Below are 24,551 nucleotides of genomic sequence, written 5' to 3' on the forward strand. Positions count from 1 at the left end.
AAAACAGATATGGCTGCAACTTCAATTATAGCATCATCGTCATCTTGGTTAGTCAAACCCATCTGTTATAGTGACCAATATAATTTCGTTACATTTCATTTATTATATACAACAACAACAATATACATAGTATATTCACACCAAGTGGGGTATGATGAGGGTAACTGTACGCATTCCATACCACTACCTTAAATGTGAAATAGAGAGGCTATTTTCGATAGACCACCGGCTCAAAATAAAGCAATTTAAGTTTAAAATTCAAATCATTAAAAAAGAATACATTGAATCATAACAGTTGGTTTTAGTATGCCACAATTACGTAATGCATCTTTTTCTTCTAGTACTATTTGGGTTAATAATAATAAAAATAAGAAAATTTATTCAACATGATAGGAAAATTATGTAAGAAACGAAAAAGGGTAAGTTTATTTTTCTCCCACAAACTCTAATCCACCAAATCCAATAACATATAGATTTTTGTTTGTATTGTTTAGGATAATATGGAAGAAAAATTGAAGCTTTTTTTCCCGAAGTCAAAGTTGGGATAAAACAGAAAGATGAAACCAGCTCCTCCTTCTTATGTAGTGAAATTATGTTCAATTTTTACTTGTAAATATAATGGTAGTATTAATATAAAAACTCAATTCTTATCAAGAAATAGACCCAATCAAGCAAAATTGAACATAAATCAGAGATTTAAATTTTAATTTTTGCACAAAATTAGTCTCAAATCAGAAACCCAAACAAGCAAAAAAGAAAAAATTACAGAACTTTTTTACCAAGCACCACAAAAGAAATTAGTTATGGACATACCTTTGAAATTCTTGCAATAAGGAGAGGAGAGAGAGGGGAAAAAGCACTAAATTTAGAGACAACAATGATCTGTGCTGGTAGTGTCGATTTTGGGTGTGTTTGGTATGATGGAAAATGTCTTCCATGGAAAATGTTTTCTTGAAAAATATTTTCATGGAAAATAAGTTGATTTTCTACTTATTTTCTCATGTTTGGTTGGTGGGTGGAAAATATTTTCTGGAAAATATTTTATGGTGTTTGGTTGGTGAATAGAAAATATTTTTCTTAAAAATGTTTTTAGTTGTTTGATTGGTGAGAGGAAAAAATACTTTTTGAAAAATACTACTGAACAATTAACTAGTATATCAAACAACTCAACATTCTGTCGAAACTAATTTAAGCAAAGCAAATAATATCAATATCGAGTATCAAAATATTACAAGAAGCTAAAATTTAAGCAACTATTACTTACATAATTCAAACTTCCTAATCAATTCCCACAAATGCACAAAAGAGAGAAGTTTGGAAGCAAATACACGATACATTATCAAAAACAAAAGCATTCAAATAATAGTTGCTTCCAATTCCTATGAAGCTAAACCAAGCAATAGGTGTCACTACTGTTGTTGCTTGAATCGTTCCTACCACACCTTACGAATATTTTGATTTTTTACCATGAATGCCTTAGCTAGAGTATCGCTTTGCACCAAATAATCAAAAGCATCACCGAAGAACGCTTCATTATAACCTTTCATTGCCATAACTTCTTCATACAACTTTGTCACATCTAGACGACTATCAACCATTCTACCGATTGCCGTTGCCACTTCTCCAAACTTTATTGATATATTACCAACGACATCTTGCATCTCAAAAGAACGTTTTCTTTTGCGACTTACCTTAATTTAAGAAGCTTCGGTTGCTTGCACATCCTTTTCGATGGATGGTCCTTCAAGGTCATTATTATTATCTTTCTCAGAAAAACTATCAAAATCTATATCTTCAAATGATTTAGCACAATCTCCCCTAGCCCGATCATTTCCACACACAAGAGATATTTCGTCAAATATTTTAATTTTTTTATTGATGAACTTGTCATGATTGGGATGTGCCTACAATACAAAGATTAGAAATGAGATAGAGAGGTTTCCGAAAGACCCCCGACTCAAAATAGAATAATGCTCAATATAAATTAATCTAGACAAGGCATAAACAAAGGACAAAACATCATAAAAGACAAGGCATAGTCAAAGGATAAAATATATAGAAATCAACATATTTTGTTTGTATTGAAAAAAAGACAGATAGCATAGTAGTCTTCAATTTTCAAGATCATCAATTGACCATTACAATTTTCTGGTTTACATCTCCACTTTAAACGCTCCCTTGTGTGCTACATTTCACCTCTTGTTGATTAGATAGAGTGGTTCTGCAGAAGAATATATCATCAAGACAAAATCCATTTCGAGAAAAAAAATGAATAGAAGTCAGCAAGATTCTATAGTTCTGGATAGGCTAGTTGAAAACACAAACTTCATTTATCTACTTGTTTAGAAGAATATATAGCATTGCACTTCTTCATAAATGCTCGAGGACCCAAATGAGTTTCATATATTGTACTTAAATAGGAAACAAGTAGAATTCCAACATATTCCCAGCAAAAAAGATAACAAGTATAATTGGAGCAAATTCTAGAAGATATATTGAACTTTTGAAGCATTTCCAAGTATGAATGCAATATGAGTTGTGACATTTTTCACTTCCCAGCACCAAAATTTTGAACTTTCACCTGCTTTCAATACAAAATCACATATAGGGTTAATGTATTTTCATCTTCATGCAGAAGAAAAGGTTGAAAAACTGATACAGCCTCACACCATATGCGTTGCCAACCTCGAAATTCAAAACATCATTGGTCAACATCTCAAACTAGATTTTTAAAAGAAAACTAACCTTAAATCCATCAACGCAGAAACATTAGAAGGATTCAAGAGTGAGCAAAAATCTCAAAGGCCTAAACTCAACCTACTAATGGCAAGCAACAAAGCAAATAGGTCACAAACATAGTGCAAAATTATTAGATGGGAAATTTACTCATAACTCACTCTATCCAAAGACAAAATTACTTATAACTCAAGACTTTTTCAGGTTATTGACTGATTCAATTCTGGCTCATGAAATGATGCATGCATGGTTGTGGCTTAAAGGTGGATCTTTTATTTTCATAACACCTGAATGTGATATCCTTTTACATAGTTACGATTCTGGAGATAATACAAGCAGCTAAACTCCATTCTCTTATAGGTGCTCAGTCATTGAGAATCATGATATTATCATATCTCTTAAGAAATCATAAATGGATATGCAAGTCGGTGATATCAAAATATACTATAATTAATTTTTACTAGCTTTAGATCAAATAAGTTCGACACATGTCGCTGAGGTACACCATCGCTGGAGACCATATGTTTTGAATGCTGAAAGGCAACAACAACAACTTACCCAATGTAATCCTACAAGTAGGGTCTCAGAAGGAAAGTGCGTACGCAAACCTTATTCCTTTCTTAAAAAGGAAGAGAGGTTATTTCCGATAGACCCACAACTCAAAACAAATGAAAAGGACGTTAACAACAACACACAAGAAGAACCAAGAAGAAAATGTAATAATTAAGTCTAACGGAACAACCAAAAGAATTAAAAATCTAAGAATACGAAAAATACAAGAAGAAGACTAATAATCTGGGAATGGAGAAGCAAAACACTTGACTACCTACTAATCTACTATCCTAATTCTTTGAGTTTTTCCATATATCATCGCGTTACTAATTAAAATATCCACATGTTTTAGCTCAGTATTGATCCGTAGATGATCTGAAGAATAACTGTTAAATCTTTAGCATAAATAACTAATTTATTACTACAACAGGCATCAATACACCAGCCAAAGGGGGGACTCACAGGTAAGACCCCCAAATGTAAGAAACAGGAGAACATCAGGGTCTAAAACTATTGCTTACTTGAATATGGACCGCATAGACTTCGGGACTGGCTGTAATCATCTTTAAGTTGTCATCCCATCCAAGACCACTTTTATTTGGTAGAGTTTGAATTGTACTCCAAGTGTTTCTTATTGTTTTAAGATGATTCTTCATATGCTTAGATGAACAATCTATTTCTAGTTGTTCATTAATGGCATTCAAAACACGATTAAACGAGCTGGCCTTAAACTGATTCGTTGATTTATTCCCTTGATTTACTTCATCGGCTAGAATCTCCAACATCAAATATTCCATTAGTTTTGACCACCTAAACTGCTTCTCGCCTTTTTTCCCATGATTTACTGTTACAAGTCAAGAAACTACGTGAACAATTCATACTCAACAGAACATAAATACAAATTAGCAGAAACCTGTGAACTCTACATATACCAAATAAAAATAGTAATAAAAAGAACACTCAAAGCTAATAAAATAATAATAATAAGCCATAGAAGTATTTCTTTCATACAGGATCTGGCCAATTACTACATCAATATGAATAAATAAGAAAATATCAAAAGCAAAATCAAGCAGCATTGTCTATTTAGTTATTAAAGTTTCTTAATACACTAAAGTCCCTTATTCCTTCTCCTATCATAATTTACAAATATGGCATGAGCAATTGCATCTCTTTTTTATGACCATTGTCTAGCTTCTTCACGTTTTTCTCTTTGTGTTTGATAGCTTTGACTTTCTTGAGAATTTTGAGTAATTTGAGCATTTTGAGGTTGAATTACTGCTTCAACATCTACTTCTTGTATTATCATATCATTTTGCTCCAAATCAACTATGTGATTATATAAATGCACAACGCTAAAACCACATTCACTTGTGTCTTAAAGTCCAAAAAAAGTTTATTGTCAATCACACGAAATCGTCTCTTTAGAATAACGAAGGCACGTTCAACTGAGGATCTCAGTGATGCATGACAAAGATTGAATAATTCTTTTTCATTTTGGGGAGGACAGTCACTATATTCTTGCAAGTGATAGCGTATTCCATGATAAGGAGGAATAAACCCTTTACAAAGTCCATATCCCGCATCTACAGGATAGTATTTATCTACAAAGCCAAACTAAAGTTAATTAATATACTTTGTTTACCTACGTTTCATATAAACTACTTTATATTGAATAAGATACCTTGTTGGATTTGAAGACCATGTGGTCTCTCCAATGCATCATTTAATATGCGAGAATTATGTGCAGATCCTTCCCAACCAGCAAACACATACTTGATCTTCAAATTATAGTTAATGGTGGCTAATACATTTTGTGTTGTTGTACCTTTTCGACCACGAAATCTATTTTGTTATTCAATAGGGACATATGCAAGCACATGTGTTCCATCTATTGCTCCTACACAATCCTATACACAACTTAAGTTAATAATATGTAGTATTTTCAACAAAATATCTTAAAATAATACCGATGGTTGTTCATTATCTCCGGTTGGAAGGTTCCATCCGGTGATTTTATAAGGATTAGATAGAGCTTCAAAACTGCTTGAAGCATAGTGTGGAAGCATCGATGAATAGACTCGATTGACCTATAAAAGTTTGATTCTATCTTCCGAAATCGTTCATTAAAACCAACAATCTCTAAAAATATCAGCACTTGTTCTTGAACAGACATATTTTTTGTTGAACACAAGAAACTATTCCTTCTAAAATCATTACATAGTTCATAAAACGCATGCTTACTCATTCTTATCTGACCTACACAGTGAACATCACTTCCATTCAAAATACTATTCATGTAAAATTCTCTTTCTTGATCTTTATTAACATATGGTTCTCTAGGAATGCTACTTTCATGTTCGTAGGCACCAATTATTGCAACACCAGCAGCTAAAACAGATATAGCTGCAACTCCAATTATTGCATCAACGTCATCTTGGTTAGTCGAACTCATCTGTTGCAGTGACCAATGTAATTTCGTTACATTTCATTTATTATATACAACAACAACAACATACACTGTATATTCACACTAAGTGGGGTATGGGGAGGGTAACTGTACGCATTTCATACCACTACCTTAAATGTGAAATAGAGAGGCTATTTCTGATAGACCACTGGCTCAAAATAAAGCAATTTAAGTTCAAAATTCAAATCATAAAAAAAGAATACATTGAATCATAACAGTTGGTTTAAGTATGCCACAATTACGTAATGCATCTTTTTCTTCTAGTACTATTTGGGTTAATAATAATAAAAATAAGAAAATTTATTCAACATGATAGGAAAATTATGTAAGAAACGAAAAGGGTAATTTTATTTTTCTCCCATAAACTCTAAACCACCAAATCCAATAACATATAGATTTTTGTTTGTATTGTTTGGATAATATGGAAGAAAAACTAAAGCTTTTTGCCCAAAAGTCGAAGTTGGGATAAAACAAAAAGATGAAACCAACTCCTCCTCCTTGTGTAGTGGAATTATGTTCAATTTTTACTTGTAAATATAATGGTAGGATTAATATAGCAACTCAAGTCTTATCAAGAAATAGACCCAATCAAGCAAAATTGAACTCAAATCAGAAATTTAAATTTTATTTTTTGCACAAAATTGACCTCAAATCAGAAACCTAAACAAGCAAAAAAGAAAAAACTTACAGAACTTTTTTACCAAGCACTACAAAAGAAATTATTTATGGACATACCTTTAAAATTCTTGCAAGGTGGAGAAGAGAGAGGGGAGAAAGCCCTAAATTTGGAGACCAAAGCCCTAAATTTGGAGACAACAATGATCTATGCTGGTAGTGTCGATTTTGTTGGAGGTAAAGAAGAGAGATACGCGTATAAGCTCTTTTGTTTGGAAAATGACTTCCCTTGACTTATTAGGGAAGTCATTTTCCCTCAAAATAAGAAAAACAAGTGGTTTTGGAAAATATTTTCTAAAAAATTTTTTACAACCAAACATGGGAAAATAGAAAAATGTTTTCTAGAAAACATTTTCCATTATACCAAACACACCCTTTGTTGGAGGTAAAACAGAGAGATACGCGTATAAGCTCTTTTGTCTGGAAAATGACTTCCCTTGACTTATTAGGAAAGTCATTTTCCCTCAAATTAAGGAAAACAAGTGACTTTAGAAAATATTTTCTAAAAATATTTTTACAACCAGACATGGGAAAATGGAAAAATATTTTCTAGAAAACATTTTCCTTCATACCAAACACACCCAAAAAGAAGAAAGGAGAAGAAGAGAGCCAACTCTGTTTTTTTCGTGGCACCCCACGGTCAGCTCAGCTTATAGATACACGTAAATCATTACATTGAAAAGACGAAAATGCCCTTCGTGCATGAACAGGCATGTTGAAATTACCTCACTTCTAATATAGTAGTAATATAGTAATTAGGCTATTCATTAGATCTTTTCATTGATGTAGCAGCAAAATTGATTTAAGGCACCATTTGTTAGAACTAACAAGTGTTGTAATTTCTAGCATATTTACTTCACAGCAATTTTAATCAAAATTGCATTTTGCTCAACTTCTGAAGGTGTGTAGGTCTGAATTTCGAGGGGGCTTATGGCAAGGTGAGTCGATAAATGTGTCATGATATAATGTGTGAAGTTTTATTTTGGTCAATTTGTAATAAAATTGTGATACTTTAGGCAAATCAGGGAGATGAAAGGATTGATATTCAGGTTAATGTTGATAAGAATGAGGTTTTGTTATATGTTTCATCCAATATGGATGATTTGGATAGGTTTTAAAAATTGAGGGTATAAAATTGTATTTCAAAAAAAAATTTCAAAAGTCTAAAAAAAATCCAAAATATATGATCAACTTCATCTCTAATTTCAACTCCAACTTAAAAAATTTTAATTTTTATGATCAAACATCTACCAAGTTGCTTTGCCAAAGACCAAAAGAGAAAAAAGGAATAAACTTTTAATATCAATTGGATAAACTAGCTTTTAGTAGGACCTCATAAAATAGTACCAACAAATAAAATCAGTCACGCTAGAAATTTGACTTACAATTTTTTTTTCTATAAAAGGAACTTTGTTTTAGATATAAAAATTTATATTCTGTTTGTAGTCATGTGAATTGCGGAAGCTCAATATATAGAAAATGATTTAAGTCGCAACTATTATATTTAAAGGTAGTTATATAAATAGTAAATTAGACAATAAAAAAAAAACCATCAAAAATTTATGAGGTTTAGCAAAATTTTATTTTATGCCTACTCTTCGAACACTATCACCAAATTTTATTTCACTCCAAAAATAAGAAGACAGATCAAATGTGTATTTTACAAATCAACCAAGTGTCCTATTTATTGGAGCGACTTCTTCCTCTTGATGTCATTAGTGATATCATCATGATAAAAATGTAAAAGTTCAATTTGTGAAATCATTGTCAAAAATTTCAACTACAAATTTATTACCTTTGACATTTCATTCCAAAGAAGAATTACCTTTTTAAAATGTTCACATTACTTTTAAAATCTTGTTAAATTTTAACAATGTGCGTGTTAATAAAAGCACATAAAAATATTTCTATGATCATTTCCTAAATTTAAAAAGTTTAACGTTATAATCACCTATTTTTCGATAATGATTGAGGGTTGAAGTATTCATAGATTTTCTTTTTTTGGGGTTTAAGGAAAAAAAATGATGAAAGTGATTGTAGTTTGGATAAGAAGTTCTCGAAAATAATTTCTCAAATTTTTTTAATTGACTATGCAAGCTTTTTCAATAATTAAAAAGTTATATATAGCTTAAGCTCTAGTATTTATTTACACTTCAAGGACAAAACTTCAAAACAAGTTTTGGAAGAAAAATTCCTCTTTTTTCTCATTTTACTTTTGCCATGACAAGTAAAAGCAATATGTTAAAAGTAAAATCTAGGCATAGTAATATTTAAAGAGTCTCACATTAGTATAGAGCAGAGGCGGACCCACGGGTATCAATGGGGTGCACATGCACCCGTTAACGTTGAAAAAAATTATACGTATATATGTTTATATATCTTTAGAAATTGGGATATAATTAATAGTGCACCCACAAATAAATGTTAGTGCACCTTGGCGCTCTGGTTGAAGACATCACATCCGTTCACACGACCAGGGATCGATCCCTGGGTTGCACAACATGTTCTCTTTTATTTTCAATCTTCATAAAAGGCTTATTACTACATTAAGTTGAATGCTAGTGCACCTTGATGCGTTGGTTGAAGCCAATGCTTTTGTCCATGCGACCAAGGATCAATCCTTGGGTTGCACAATATTTTTTTCTATTACTAAATTTATAACATCAAAATGTTGGACTATGGATTCAAACCTGCGACCATCCTGTAAAATGAATCCCCATTCCCCTTGACCATTGAGCTACTATAACTGATTATTCAGAAATGTTAAAAGTAAACTTCATATTTTAAGAAAGTAAAGTTATTAGCTTAGAACTCATACTTGTTCTATATATTTATTTTTTCAGTATTGTTTATGTCTTTGGAGACCAATTGAATGTGATAATATCTCTTAATCGACACTGAAAGTTTTTCTAATGTCTTAAGATAATATTATGCACCATAGTATTATCAAAAGCAACAAGCGTAAAAAAGCTTCGCGGTCTATTGTGTTTAAGCAAAAGGTACAAATAAAGCGTAAGATTTAACGAAAAAAAGCATAAAGAGAAAAAATATAAATATATGTCTAGTCCAAGATTAATAATATAAGCATAAATGACAAATATATGAAAAAAAAAATTTTTGATAAAGTGAAATAGTTTGTATCTTAAGAAAGCCTCATTGACTGACAAGGGAAAATATGTATTAGAAATTAGAATCTAAGTTACATATTACGTGAGCCGAGCGCTCAACACATTTTGAGTCTTGCTTCGAGGTTTATGTGCGCCATTAACAACACCGGTGCGCCCACAAATTTCAAATCCTGGTTTATAATTTAGGCATAGTAATATTTAAAGAGTTTCACGTTTAGTATAGACTTGATCTAATTAATAGTCTTTAATTCCTAGACAATAATGTGGAAAAGAGGGTGGCCACATTCTCTTTTAGACGCGTAGAGATAAAATAATTTAAAATTCAGCACGCAAATAGATACTTCTCCGTCTCAAATTACTCGTCCCAAATTTAGATGGCACAACTATTAAAAAATAATAATTGATAATATAACTTTATCATTTTGCCTCTATCAATTTCATCATGCTATTAGTTCCAATATTGATGGAGTTACTATATGGCTAATACCAAAATACTTTTTACATGAATAATTAAAATAATAAGATTACCAAAGTCTTTTCAACATTTTTCAAGATTTGATAATTCAATGCTAGTAACAAGGAGTAATAAATTACTAAGGGTATAATGAGAAAAAAATTGTCTTGTATTCATTAATGAAAAAAAAAAGTAAAATGAGAAATCAAATTTGAAAATTTGCAACGGGTAATTTGAGATGGAAGGGATATATAATTATATGCAATAATTTATTTTTTTCAACTGTGTGTTTTTTTTTTTTTTTTGCTCTTTAACTTAGCATATTATGGAAGTTTGCCCTAACTTTGCATTTTTAACATTTCTTATTATGTAGTTATGCCCCAATGTCACATTTTAAAGATTTCTTCTCTAAATGCGATAATCAGTTGTTTCAACTATTTGTTTCCATTGTATATTTCTCCTTTTTAGGTCAATTTATTAAGAGAATGATACAAAAGAAACTTGATTTGAACTCTATCATTTTAGCCAAATAATTTTTTTTATCTAACATAATAAAGTATCAACTATGTATTTCCTCTTTAAATGCAATGCTTATTTATTTTAACTATAACTTTTTTATTTCAGTCCACAATCAAATTTTTTAAAAAAAAAAAATAAAAAATAAAAAACCTTAGAGTTTCATCATTTTAGTAAAACAAAAAAAGATTTAACCAAAATAATGAAGTTGCGGTTTTGTATCTTTTTTAAATCTCTACTTTAAATTGTATCAAGTTGTTAAGTCGTACTATGAAGATTGGGAGAGGCCAATGAAGTTTAGGTTGAGGAGGATTATGACTATTTTTAAAATCTATTTAGATTCATGTCAGGACAATCGATCACAGAAGTCATCATCTAGTAAGGGGGTTGGTGGAGCAATGTAAGAAAAGGGATAAGGATGGGACAAGTTGTTTAACCACCTTAAAAACATAATGTAATATTTTGGCAAGAGTTTGAAAAAATATAGTGAATAGAAACACTTATGATGTCATCTATTTTGACGTTAAAAAACTATTCAAATAGTGGCGGACTCAGGATTTAAGGATCGTGGGTGCTTGGGAGGTTCAAACACACATATTAACACCCAAAGTTTTAAGGTTCCGCCTAAAAATCAAAGCACCCATCTATCTTCTTAGTTCCATGGGTGTTTTTTCATCTTATATCAATTTTTATATATTTTCTTATATAATTATACCTATTCTGCGTTGGATTTAACGGGTGCCGGAGCACCACATTTTTTAACCTAGATCCGCCCTGTATCCAAACCTAGCACACAAGTTTTTGATATTACACTTTAGTCCCCTATCACATCCAACAAATGTCTAAATATTTTTTTCATTTTTCAGATTCATAAAATAACAAAAAGAAATTGTCCAAGAAACCACCAATAAAGTTCTCGTTTTCCACTTCTTTTCCACCTACTTTCTACGATTCTAATGAAATCTTCCTCCTCGCAACTGGAAATCACCATTGCTGCTCATTGCTTCCGTTGTTATCCCATTTTCTTTCAATAGTTGCAAAAAAATTATTTTTCCACCATTACTACTAACTTGAGAAACTTTCAAAATCTACTCAATAACTCATAAGCAGGTAGATTTGAGTAGTTCAACAGTCCTAAAATACATTTCTCCATTCCATAGCTAGGAGAGCATTGATTAAATCCCGATTTTGTTCATTGACATTTTGGTACAGATTTCTTACCAGTCATCGGTCGGTCATTAACCCGTTATAGATCGATTCCATAATCTAGAATCGATTAGTATGGTCTATAATAGCAGTAGCTGAAGTTGATATTGTTGGAGGTTCTTATATGGAAATATGGGATGAGACTCCCAAATGTTGGCATTGGAAATCATCTAGTAAGGTGACAGTGCCCATTTTATTGCATCGCAATGGTTTATATGATGACATGGTTTGATGTGTAATTGAGAGCGAGGAATTAGCTTGCGGGTCAAGCAATGTTGTGATTAGCTATCTAATAAAATGGATGGAAAAAAATACATACCACATTCATAAAGAATGATAGGTATGTGTTCTTATACATATTGAATGTTGTTGTTGATATATCTAGGTATTTATTGAGGATAAATACCGTCGCAAGGTCTCTAGTAACCCCACCACCATACCCAACAATCAACAATAATGATTTGGTTAAAAATGAGAGTTTGGGTACTCATTCAATGAATATTGATGATCATCCAATAAATGTGGAAGACTGATGTGTCGTGAAAACATGGCACATTCGATTCTTAAAATCAGAGGTGTTCATGGGTTTGGTTAAAAACTAAACCAAACCAAACCGATTAAAAAAATCGACGTTTGGTTTGGTTTAGTTAGGTTTGATTTTAAATTTTAAAAAATCGATGCTATTTGGTTTGGTTATGATTTTACATAAAAATAACCGTGAAAATAATCAAACCGAACCGATAAATTTTATATATATATTATATAATTATTTTTATATAATTTATAAATAAAATATAAATATTTTATTAAATTTAATCTTAAACTAAATTTTAATTTATGTCTAGCCCAACTAATACTTTAGCCCAATTGCTCAAAGCCCCAAACTCAAGCCTAACTCTACCTACTATTACTAATAAGTTAACCCTAAGGTCCCTACCTCACTTTTTCTACTTCAGCTTTCACAATATGTAGTACATCAACTGCTGCTTCTTTTTTTCTTCATTGAAAGGCAGCATCGCATTAGCTTCTGTTGTTCTTCATAGAAAGCAGGCGATAAAAAAAATTCTTTTCAGTTTTTCATCTCACAAGGAAAAGAAAAAATAAAGATTGAAGCTTGGGAAGTGAAAACTTTAAATATAAGATTATTAAAGCTTAGGAAGGTAATTTTTAGTTTTTTTATTCTAACTATCTTAGGTAATTTTAATTTTATACAAGAATTTAGAGGAGTGCATGACATGCAATTAATTTTTTTAAATGATTTTTTCTTCTATTTCCTGCCATCTGTACCTTTAATTATGAGCAACTGTATAAATGATTGTCGTTCTTTTTTTTAGTTGTTTGCAAGCACTAGATTATGCAAAATTGAACTAAATTTGGAAGAGGGGGCTCTTATAGTCCTAGGCTAAGAGTTACCAAGTGAAGGGGTTTTTCCTCTCGTTTGTTTTGCGTTGATGGTCCATGCAACTGCCAGTGTTTCACTTTCTTCCTGCTGATTATACTTATGCCATGTTTTCTAGAGTCTCGGCTAGCTCAGATATTGCAATATTTTCTTTTTTAGTTTCTTAACCCCCTATATCTTATTTACATTCACTTTTCTAGTGTAGTCTTCTCTTCATTTTTTGTGAAATATTTTTGGTTATTAAATCTAATTCTATTCTATAGTAAAATTCCAAAGTTTCATGGGATGAAACTTTAGCCACACAATGGTGCAGAGGAGTTTTATTAAATGTTACTAAATTTTTATTAATGTATGGTTTATGAATAACCCAAGAGAGATGGCATGAATGATAACTGAAACTATAATTCATATGTTGTTGCATCTTCGGTCACATAAACAAAGAATCTTTCAAATAAGTTACCATGGTTCCTAGTTCAAATGGTAGTTTTATGTCTCCTTGTTTATTTAATATTTTCTCTATATGATTAGCTCACCTAGCTAGTCTATATAGTAAATAGATAACTCAAATTTGCCCTACTCTGTCTCTTCTTGCAGTACACTACAACAGAATACAAAGCTCTGTTTTACAATGTACAAGTATGTGTTTGTATGTTTTTGGATAATCTTAGTGCCTACAATACAAAGCTAGTGTTTTTCATCTCAATGTTGGATTTGTTTAATGTGTTTGTTCTGATTTTTAAGAGTTTATAGCTTCATTTGTCCATCACTGTACAAATATTTCATGAGAAATTGTTCAATTTGATACTCTTTTCTATGGGTTAAATTGTTAAAAAAGAGGAGTTTATTCTAGAGATGATTGGAGTAGGCTAGTCAATAATCGAAAAAAACTAAAAAAAACAAATCAAACTGACAAGAACCAAACCGACAGTTATTCTTTTTGTGTGTTTTGGTTTGGTTTTAGAAATTCAAAAACCAACTAAATTGGTTTTGGTTTTGGTTTTGGTTTTAACCATTAACCGATCCAAAAGGACCCATGAATACCCCTACTTAAAACAAGGAATTTATGGTTGGACTTAGGTTATTTTGGTAGATATGATATGATTTTTGTGATTGTTACAAGTGAAACAGGTTAACATTGGTGTTGGATTGAAAAGATGGAAGAAAAGCCTGCAAAATCTGATAAACTGGTCAGATTATGAGTCGTTAAGACACTATATGACTCGTAGCCATACTTGTCAAGATCCCAGAAGCAAGAGTAAAATTGAGAAGATAAGTAAAGAGTGACTGGGACTGGTGACCACGACTCATAAGAAGTGATTACAAGTCGTGAGAAGAAATCATAATGTGAGAAAAAACCAAATCTTAAGCCCAGAGGTAAAGTCATAGAAGACCAACCACGAGTCGTAAGATCTAATTACAACTCGTAAAGAGAAGCCGTAAGGAAACCAGTGTTCAAAACCTTGAAAGTCGAAGGCTCAAGTGATGACGAGTGAAGACCAAGAGTCATAAGGACCGACCATGTCTGTGGTGATGAATAATAAAGATAACAGAAGCTTGAAGCCCTGAAGATCAGTCAGTGGAATACTTATGATTATGTAACACCCCACATTTTACATGTACTAGTAATGTTCACATAAAATGACATACGACTTGATTTAATTACTACCAAAATTTTTCAAGTGTTCAAGTGTTAGATTGGGGCACTATATGGAAGTCTATTTAGAGACTGTGGCCTTAAACGGAAAAAAAAAAACATTGACATGCTTATGGAACTTAGGGAGCTAGCAGGTGAGTCACCTGTGTGCTTAGCTTAAAAATTATATATACATGAGGGAGAAGAATTCATTCATAAGTGAACTCACTTGAAGTCTAGACGTTAGTAAAAAGAAAGGGGAACGAAGACAAGGCTTAACGCCGAAACTTTCCAAGTCTTGTGACAAACGAAGCCCAAGTTAGGGAGGCTATTAAAGACAATGGTTTAACATTATATTGGGCCAAGATGTTCAGCCCAAGATTTTTATATAATAGGCCCAACTACATTCATTCACTACTAACAAAATTGAGCCCAAACAAAGTGCAAGAAAGAGTAAGGAAATGGGCCACTAAAGCCCATTGATTTAGAGATCCAAAAGGCCCAAGTGAAAGGGGAAAATTAGTCATTGACCAACTTGAGTTAATCAGCTACAAATATTAGGAGAAAGTCGGTCTAAAGTCTCCTTAAAAAGGGACCAAAACCGAGCTCTAGGTTAACCAAAGAAAAGACCAAAAAATTTCAGAATTTCTCTCTAAGTTTCTCTTGGTATTTCTTCACCTTGGAAGGCAACCAGAGGCTACTTTTTGAGTTCTTGAATTAGAACTACACCTTGGGAGTTAAGGTATGTAAAAATAACCATATACTTGATATGAATTTTCCATGGAAAACAAGATAAGTTGGCTGGTTCACTGTGCAGGAATTTCTGGACAGCTTGTGTCCTGAAAGTTGTTGTTTGGTTTTCTTGGCTTTGGAGCGATTTTTACCCTGATTTTTCACTTTAATATGATGTAAAGTTGAGGTTATTAACATGTTATAGTGTGTATATGGTTGCCAAGGTTGCTGGACTGTTTTGCTAGTTCTTTGGAAACAAGTATCCTTATATGATCTTATGTGCTTCCAAACTGATATTGGACTGTTTTGTTGAGGGGGATGTTGTTTCACGTTTCCCCTATGTTTTGAGCTATTTTGTGACTATGTTAAGGTTTATTTGATGTATATATATGTTGGGAGCATCTGGTTCAAAGTTGGGACAAGTATGAATTGTTAACGACGAAATGTAGGGAGACGACGAGATGTTGTGCTTCTTAGTTGAGCGTTTTGTAAAATGGTTATGTGTTGTAGTTATGGACTGTTGCCAGCATGTTATAGAACTAATATAGGCTGTATACATCATGTATATGATAATCTATGCTGGTTGAATACAGTTAGAATTGAGAAAGTCGGAATAACACCATTGAGTTGATGGTTATACGTTTGTTGCCAAAGTGTTGTGTCTTGTGAGATTGGGCTGTCCAGATGCATTGATTAGCTGCTAATACTAGCTTTAAAACATGATGTTGTAGATAAATAGTTGGAAGAAAAGAAGTCATTTCGACGTAAAAACAAGTTGATATGTTGAGGTATGTAAGGCTATTCGATCTCTTATTATTTGGCATGGAATCCAAAGTCTTCATTGGCACATAGAGATCTTTACAAACTTTGACATAACCACTCCACTCTTTAACATGTACTTGTGTGTCCAGATTCGAGCATTGTCACTGCTGCATACATACATTGGGTACCATGACATATGAGTCTTCTTTTTAGCTAAATAAAGTTCATACGTTGTTTATGTCCTACATGTTTCACTAATTGTACAACCCACTCTTTTTATTATGATATGATGTTACATGGACACATACTTGTCATTTGTCATGCTTATAGTCTTATAGCTCAAATGTTACGACCACCAAAGATTCATCTCAAAAGTAATAAGAAGATATATATATACAGTTGCTTCTGTTGGGTGGTATCCCAGGGGTGAAAGAAGCACCTAGCATGGGTCAATCCCAGTATTACAGGGGGTATCCCAGGGGTGAAAGGAAAGCCTAGCATGGGTCGATCCTGATATAGAATTACCACTGATCAGCTGGTCATTTGTATTACATGCTGTGCACAGATTATTCAAGTAATAAGAGTAAAGTAACATAATTGTTATAAGATACATGACTCCACAATATTCATAAAGGTGGTCTTTTACCCTACAGCAGTACATGGTTTCATTTGAGTTTTTATCTCATATATAGTACATGTTGCCTTACATATTCAGTACATTATTTCGTACTGACGTCCCTCTTGGGGGACCTGCATTCCATGCTGCAGGTACAGAAGCTAATAAACCTCCCTAGTAAGAGTACAAGATATCAACCGCAGTCACTGAGCTCCAGGTTGCTTCGGGGCTTTGAGTCTTATCATATCTTTTTTGCATTATATAGTATCTTATCGTGAGGCGGGGCCTGTCCCGACCCTTATAAGATAACGTTTCTTGTCTAGAGGCCTTGTAGACTACGTAAAGTATAGTATGGTCATGTATCGTACCGTAGACATTGTGGCTCCAACGGCCTAGTCATATAATATCTTTTGGCTTGCTAGTCCTATTTATCTTTTGAGGGCATGTTTAGTATGAAAGTAACTTATAATGTTCATAGGTAATGTATCGCTACAGGTTGGTTCTCCCGAGCCTTACCGGCAACGGGTGCCAGTCCGCCTTAATAGGATTTGGGGCGTGACAGATTAGCATCATACGACTCGTAAAAAGACCTTACGAGTAGATCACGCGAGTCATAATGAGTGCCGACATACTTTTCCTATTCCATTTTTATTGGGACTTCTTTATTATTTTGAGATACTATAAATACCTTAGGGTTATTTCTTTATTAGGTTACGCACTCTTACATTACTCTTGATACTTTAGCATACTTTGATCATTGAAATTTTGTTCTTGAGGTTTTAAGTGTTTATTCAATTGGAGACTTTGGATTTTCTCTCTCATTATTGTGCAATTAACTATATGTGTTCTTTATTAATTATCACGGATTGTTGCATAAACATAAACGACTAATTTCCTTGACTAGGGTTGTGGGAACCTTGGCGGATTAGCTACGTAGAGAAAATGGGAGATTCATCTATTCTATTATAGTTGTGTGTATATTAATCTTCTTCATATTAATTAACCTCAGATCTAATGCAGAAGCTTGAGGATTTCCCGTATTCGAGAACATCCTCACAATGGAGTTTGAGATTAGGAAAAGGCAATTAAGACAGTAATTTGAGATTCACTTCCATCTTATAATACCTCCATCTCATCTAATCAACTTGAGACTCAAAAGGTGAAAGTTGACTGAAGTTATAGGCAAGGGTTAATAAGGAGACACTCGAAGACTCATAAGGTAAAGGGTAAGGTTTATCAACACGTTCACAAAACGATTGATAATACATAGTTTGTCAATTTTACATGCAGCGCAGTAGAATAGGTGAGTTGAACACGAGAAGTTTACGAAGTTGAGAAGCCAGGGGAACACAGTCCTAGTGTTTATCTTCTATAGTTTACAAACTCAAGCATTTAAGTTTTGTTACTTGTTACTTTTGACTTCAAATTTCCCCATTTACTTTCTTGCATTGCTCATGAATTTTGTCAAGTTTGAGATATTATTCAATGTTTTTCCTGTGGGTTCGACCCAACCTAGTTGGGTTACTATATTTGGCATCGACCCCATCATACTTCTTGAAGGTTAGTTTTGGGCGACATCAAATTTTGGCGTCGTTGTCGGGGTAGACGGTGTAAATTATTGATTGAAGTTGGGGAAGTTCGCAGGTTTTATGTTCTATTCTTATTTAGTATGCATCGGTGTATGTCAAATACTAGGAGTAGAGGCAATTCCTTACTCCTATTGGATCCAGAGACCAAAAGTATTCTACAAACACCATGAAGGATGGCAGAGCAAGTTTGTGACGGTGTTCCTACTGGGGTTTGAGACCCTCAGAATGTACCTCATCCTCCACCTGCTGATCCACAAAATATTATAGATAGACAGACAGCAATTTATAGCAGAGGTAGATGAAGAGAGAAGAGTGCCTGAGGAAGCCAGATTAGCTCAGCAAGCACAGCTAGGCAAGCCAAAACGTATAGTCGATTCACGTGCAACTATTGATTATGGTCAGGAGAGAGCTAGGGATGGCACAGCTAGAGTAATCCCAAATTATCAGTATTTACCACCGTATGATGAAGACGAAGACATGGGTTATGTAGATCCTGCTGAGATTGTAGCCATTGTGCCACTTGCCCTACCTTCGAATGTTAAGTTTGATATTACTAGCACAATGATCAACTATTGAATTTGAGCATGGTACCGACTCAGAAAGAAGTTGAGCATGGTACCTCATCACAAAATTCCAGGATCAAATTTGTTGGAGATATTTTATAGATCCTTGAATGTCAGCTCTAGGGCAATGGCAAACACAATATTTGTAGGTGCACTTATGCATCTATATTAAGATATGGCCCAAGAGATGTTAGATGAGATTTTATCACTAACCAAGAATGGAATACTTGAGAGGCTGATAGAAGATCGAGTACATATGATATTGGGGATGCAAGTGACTACAAAGCTAGTGATGATACAGTATCACAAGAAATTGTACAACTCAGAACTGATATTGGCTATATTTAAAGCATTTTGCAGTATTGATGGCTGAGAAGGTGAACATAGTGAGAACATAAGGATCTACTTCTAGAATGTATGAGTCTAACATAGATGAGAAAGCGAAGTATTTAGATCATGAAGTGGTGGGTGTTCGAGCCAAAGGGCAAGGCAATTAAGGTCAGAACTATTATGGTGATAGGTACAGAGACAGAAGCAAAGAATGAGATGGTGATTGGAGGCGCAAGGATGACTACAAAAACAAGAGTGATAGATATGTCCCAGCAAGTAGCCAAGATAAGAATAAAAGCAATGTTGTCAAAATTAGTAAAAGGCTAGGAAAGTCAAGAGAGCCGCCTTAAGGAGATTAAGGCAGATCTATCAGCACTAAATCAGAAGGTTGAGTCATACGCTACTGCGATCAAATAACTGGAGCAGCAGTTCAGCTAGATGTCTGCCATATTGAATCAAAGGTAACCTGGCACTCGTCCTAGTAATACAGTGTAAAATCTAAAGAATAATAATCATTGTCATGCAATTACTACTCAAAGTGGTAAAACCACCATGGATCCACCCGTGTCTACCTTGAATGAGCCAAAGAATGATGTTAATACTATTGCTAATAAGGGAGCACCTAATGTACAAGCAGAGAAAACGCTTGATATTGAGGATAATAGTATGGCTGACAAAGGTAAGGGTAAGGTTGAAGAGCCTATTCTTAAAACCATTCCAAGACCTCGACCACCTTATCCTTAGAGATTGAAAAAATAATAGGAGGAGAGAAAATATCAAAAAAATTTATCTATGTTAAAGAAGTTATCTGTAAACATTTCATTGGTTGAGGCGTTAAAGCAAATGCTAGGCTATGAAAAATTCATGAAAGATCTGGTCACTAGAAAGCAGACTATGAGCTATGAGCCTGCGGACAATGTTCATCATTATAGTGTTGTTGCCTCTAGATCGTTAGTAGAGAAGAATAAATACCTCGGAGCCTTCACCATTCCACGCACCGTTGAATCTTTTAACTTTGCTGGGGATTTATGTGATCTGGGAGCAAGCATAAATCTCATGTCGCTGGTTGTGTTTAAGCAGCTAGGGTTAGGAGCACCCAAACCAACATCGATGAGATTATTGATGGTTGACCGAATGGTAAAAAAGCTAGTTGCTATTCTATGTGATGTGTTGGTAAAGGTGGCATCTTTTATCTTCCCAGCGATTTTGTAATACTTAATTGTGAGGTGGACTTCCAAGTCCCTATCATTTTGGACAGACCCTTCCAAGGTCTAGGTAGGGCATTTGTTGATATGGATTTGGGACAAATGAGGTTCAAACTCAACGATGAACAGGTAATCTTCAATGTGTGCTAGTCAATGCGACAACCAAATTATATGGGAGTTATGTCTGTGATAGACACTATTGATGAGGCAGATCTGGGTACAATGACTATTCCCATTAAAGATAGGTTGGGTGTTGAAGCCTTAGCAACAGTGATTATGAACTTCAACAGCGATAGTATTGATGACTATGAAGAGATGGTATGTGCACTTTATGTGAATGATTCCTATAGTTTTGCACCAAAGAAGCTTGATCTGGATTTAAAAAGTAAAACCACTCCACCTGCTCGCCTGCCTATTAGGGAGCCACCCGTCTTAGAGTTGAAAGCCCTCCCTTTTCATTTGCGATATGCATTTTGGGAGTCCGACAATACTTTATCGGTAATCATTGCAGATGAATTGATGCAGACAGAAGTGAAAACTTTATTATCAGTGCTATAGAGATTCAAGAGGGCCATTGGTTGGTACATTACAGATATTATGGGTATTCCGCCTGATCTTTGTACATAAGATCCAACTTAAAATAGATTATGTTCCAAGTATAGAACATCAGCGTCGGCTTAATCTTCCTATGCAAAAAGTGGTGAAGAAAGAAATAATCAAGTAATTATATGCTGGTGTAGTATATCCCATTGCTGATAGCAAGTGGGTTAGTCTAGTACAATGTGTTTTGATGAAAGGTAGTACTACTGTTGTGCCTAATGAGAAGAATGAGTTAGTGCCAATGGGGACAGTCACAAGATGGAGAGTATGCATGGATTATAGGAATCTGAATACATGGACCTAGAAGAACCACTTCCCTGTGCTCTTTATAGACCAGATGCTTGATAGACTTGTGGGTAGGGGGTGGTATTATTTTTTGGATGGTTATTCGAGATATAATCAAGTAACTATTGCACCCGAAAATCAAGAGAAGATGATCTTTACTTGTCCTTATGGGACATCTGTATTCTAGCGCACGTCATTTGGATTGTGTAATGCTCCAACCATATTTTAGAGATGTATGATGTCAATCTTCTCTAATTTGGTAGAAGACATCATCAAAGTATTCATGAATGAGTTTTTGGTAGTTGATGATTCTTTTGATGACTGTTTGATTCACTTGGTAAACATTCTTCGTAGATGTGAGGAATACAACTTGGTACTTAATTGGGAGAAGTGTTATTTCATGGTTAAAGAAGGCATTGTGCTTGGGCACAAGATTTCAAAAAGGGGTATAGAGGTAGATAGAGCTAAGATTGAAGTGTTCAAGAAATTACCTCCACCAATTTTTGTGAAGGGTATTCGAAGCCTTTTAGGACATGCTAGTTTTTTTACAGGCGATTCATCAAGGATTGCTCGAAGATTGCCAACCCTCTTTGCAAGCTTCTTGAGAAAGAGGTGAAGTTTGATTTTGATGAGGCATGCTTAAAGGATTTTGAATGCCTAAAAGAGAAGTTGATGACGACTCCTATCATTGTGTCCCCTGATCGGTCCTTGCTATTTGAGATCATGTGTGATGCAAACGGAATAGCCTTAGGTGTCGTAATAATTAAGGTTCATAAACTTGCTATGTATATTATATTTCTACAATGATAATTGTATACAATCTACTTGGTATACAAATTGTATTTCTACAATGATAATTTTTTTATATAGATGAGGCCTTCAACTGATTACTTACATACAGTTATACATAAAGGAAGGACCTTTACTGTACGTATTAAAGAGAAAATATGTACATGAAGACGTTTTTCACTAGATGTTGTACCATGTTCACATGCTTTGGCAGTGATGGAAATTAAAAGATTAAAATGTGAAAATTATTGTTCCATTTACTATACCGTTGCAGCAATAAACAAGACATATGAGATCCCAATCAATTCTATATTAGATGAAACTTCTTGGAAGATACTTTCAAGTGTTTCGAACGAAATTGTATTGCACCCTGAAGGAAATAAAGTGCCAGGAAGACCTCAAAAGAAAATAAAACAAAAATATTGTAGAAACGAAGAAAAAATTTCTAATTCATCATGTGGAAGATGTCGAGAAGAGGGTCACAATTTAAGAACATGTAGGAATATGCTCATAGACAAGTAGATACATATTTATACATTTTGTTAATTAATTGTTGTTGTCTTTTATTAAGTTTATGAATCTTAATTATTATGAGTATGTGTTTTTTTATGTATACAATGAAGTTTTATTTCTCAATTCGCATTCACACAATTTTATTTATGTACATTCTGTCAGCAACATTATGAACAACAATGTGATTTTTGATATAGAACAATTGAAGACTGAAAAATATCTTGCAGTTTAATGACTTCTTAAAATTTAAATTTTAAATTTCATGTAATTTCATAATGTCATAAATTTATAATAATAAGTTTTTTAAGATAACACAACTGCACACCAACACATACAGAAATCAAAATATGATCAATTGTATGCCAAGGATCATTACATGACATATAAAATCCAAGAATATATGTTGCAATCTCATGATCATGATTGAGTACTCCATAATCCATGTTATTATAAATTCAAAAATCATACAATGACATCACCTTGAGAGCAAATAAAAAATTAATCTTGATAAATCTGATCAACAATTTGACACCGTATTTAGCTCTTTTCCTCAAGTAATATAACACAAAATCAATGTGCTTAAAAGAAAAAAATAGAACAAGCTAATAAAATACACTAATTTTATACATATAATGTTCATATATATCATAGAGAACACTTTATAAAGTTGCTAAGAGTGAAAGTAGCACAATCCAGATACAAGATACATGAAGAAACAGAAAAAAATTACTAAGAGTGAAGATAGCACAATTTAAATACAAGATAAACGACGAAACAGAAAAAGATACAAAATCAGGTTATTTACATAATTAACTTAGTTAATCAAAAAATCAATTTAATATATTAACTTTCAACTGAGTTAGTTTATAATATATATAAATGGCTATAAAGCAATTTAAATAAGAAAATATATAGATAGGCAATGTACCGTGTCATCTAGAAAATTGCCTCTGTAATATAGTTTGTGAAATCAATCATTTGATCTAATAGAAATATCCCCAAACAAAAATGCATTCATTAGTTTACCTCTTCCCTTACAATATTTATCTTGATCATTTCTGAAGAAAAAAAGAAGTAAAATTAAAAATTAAATAACAATGTATATATTCTACTGAAGTATAAAATTAAAATAAACTTACTTGAATTTTTTCAATGAATATGCATCAACAGACTTTGTAAAATCCTCACTCAAGTTTATATTAACCTTATTTTCAATATCCACCATGAAAGGATGTTTGAGTGTAAACAATTTTTTCCTATCAAACTTTACTTTACTACACTAAGAAGAACCAAAATCTATGAGGCATGATGAATTTTTAAAAACTCCAGAAATCTTTGCTATCTTTTTATGATTGGAATGTGAATCTTCTTCCACATTAGAAAGTTTTAATGAAATTGATTTTGATGTCATTTTGTCCCTCAAAATAGAATACAGAATTGCAGATTGATCATACGCAAGATAAGAAATTACAATCACTCCTAAAAGATTGAGAAAATCCTACAATAAACAGAACAAAAATATTAACAAACTAAAATCTGACATAGAAATTTAAAATTTAAAAGAGTATAAAGACGTTGAACAAGTGATGTATCGCCTTCCTTTGACATGCGCCCATCTTCAATTGCGCATTCAAACTTTACAACAGTAAGAAAAAAAATTATTATAGACAATACTAAGATTTAGTAGACAATTGAATACAATAGCATTCTCTTTATCAACATTCTTTTCTACGCCAATGTATAAACAAAATAAATAAAAATAATACAATACAACAGATCATGTCACCTTTAATTATGT

General features: G+C 33.0%; 1 pseudogene; it reads right to left on the reverse strand.

Annotated features, from left to right (window-relative positions):
• Positions 1-1,409: 1,409 nt before the first annotated feature.
• LOC107865441 lies at positions 1,410-4,123 on the reverse strand (annotated as a pseudogene).
• Between the last annotated feature and the right edge of the window lie 20,428 nt (positions 4,124-24,551).

Source organism: Capsicum annuum, chromosome 3 (assembly GCF_002878395.1).
Source record: "Capsicum annuum cultivar UCD-10X-F1 chromosome 3, UCD10Xv1.1, whole genome shotgun sequence".
Taxonomy (NCBI): Eukaryota; Viridiplantae; Streptophyta; class Magnoliopsida; order Solanales; family Solanaceae; genus Capsicum; species Capsicum annuum.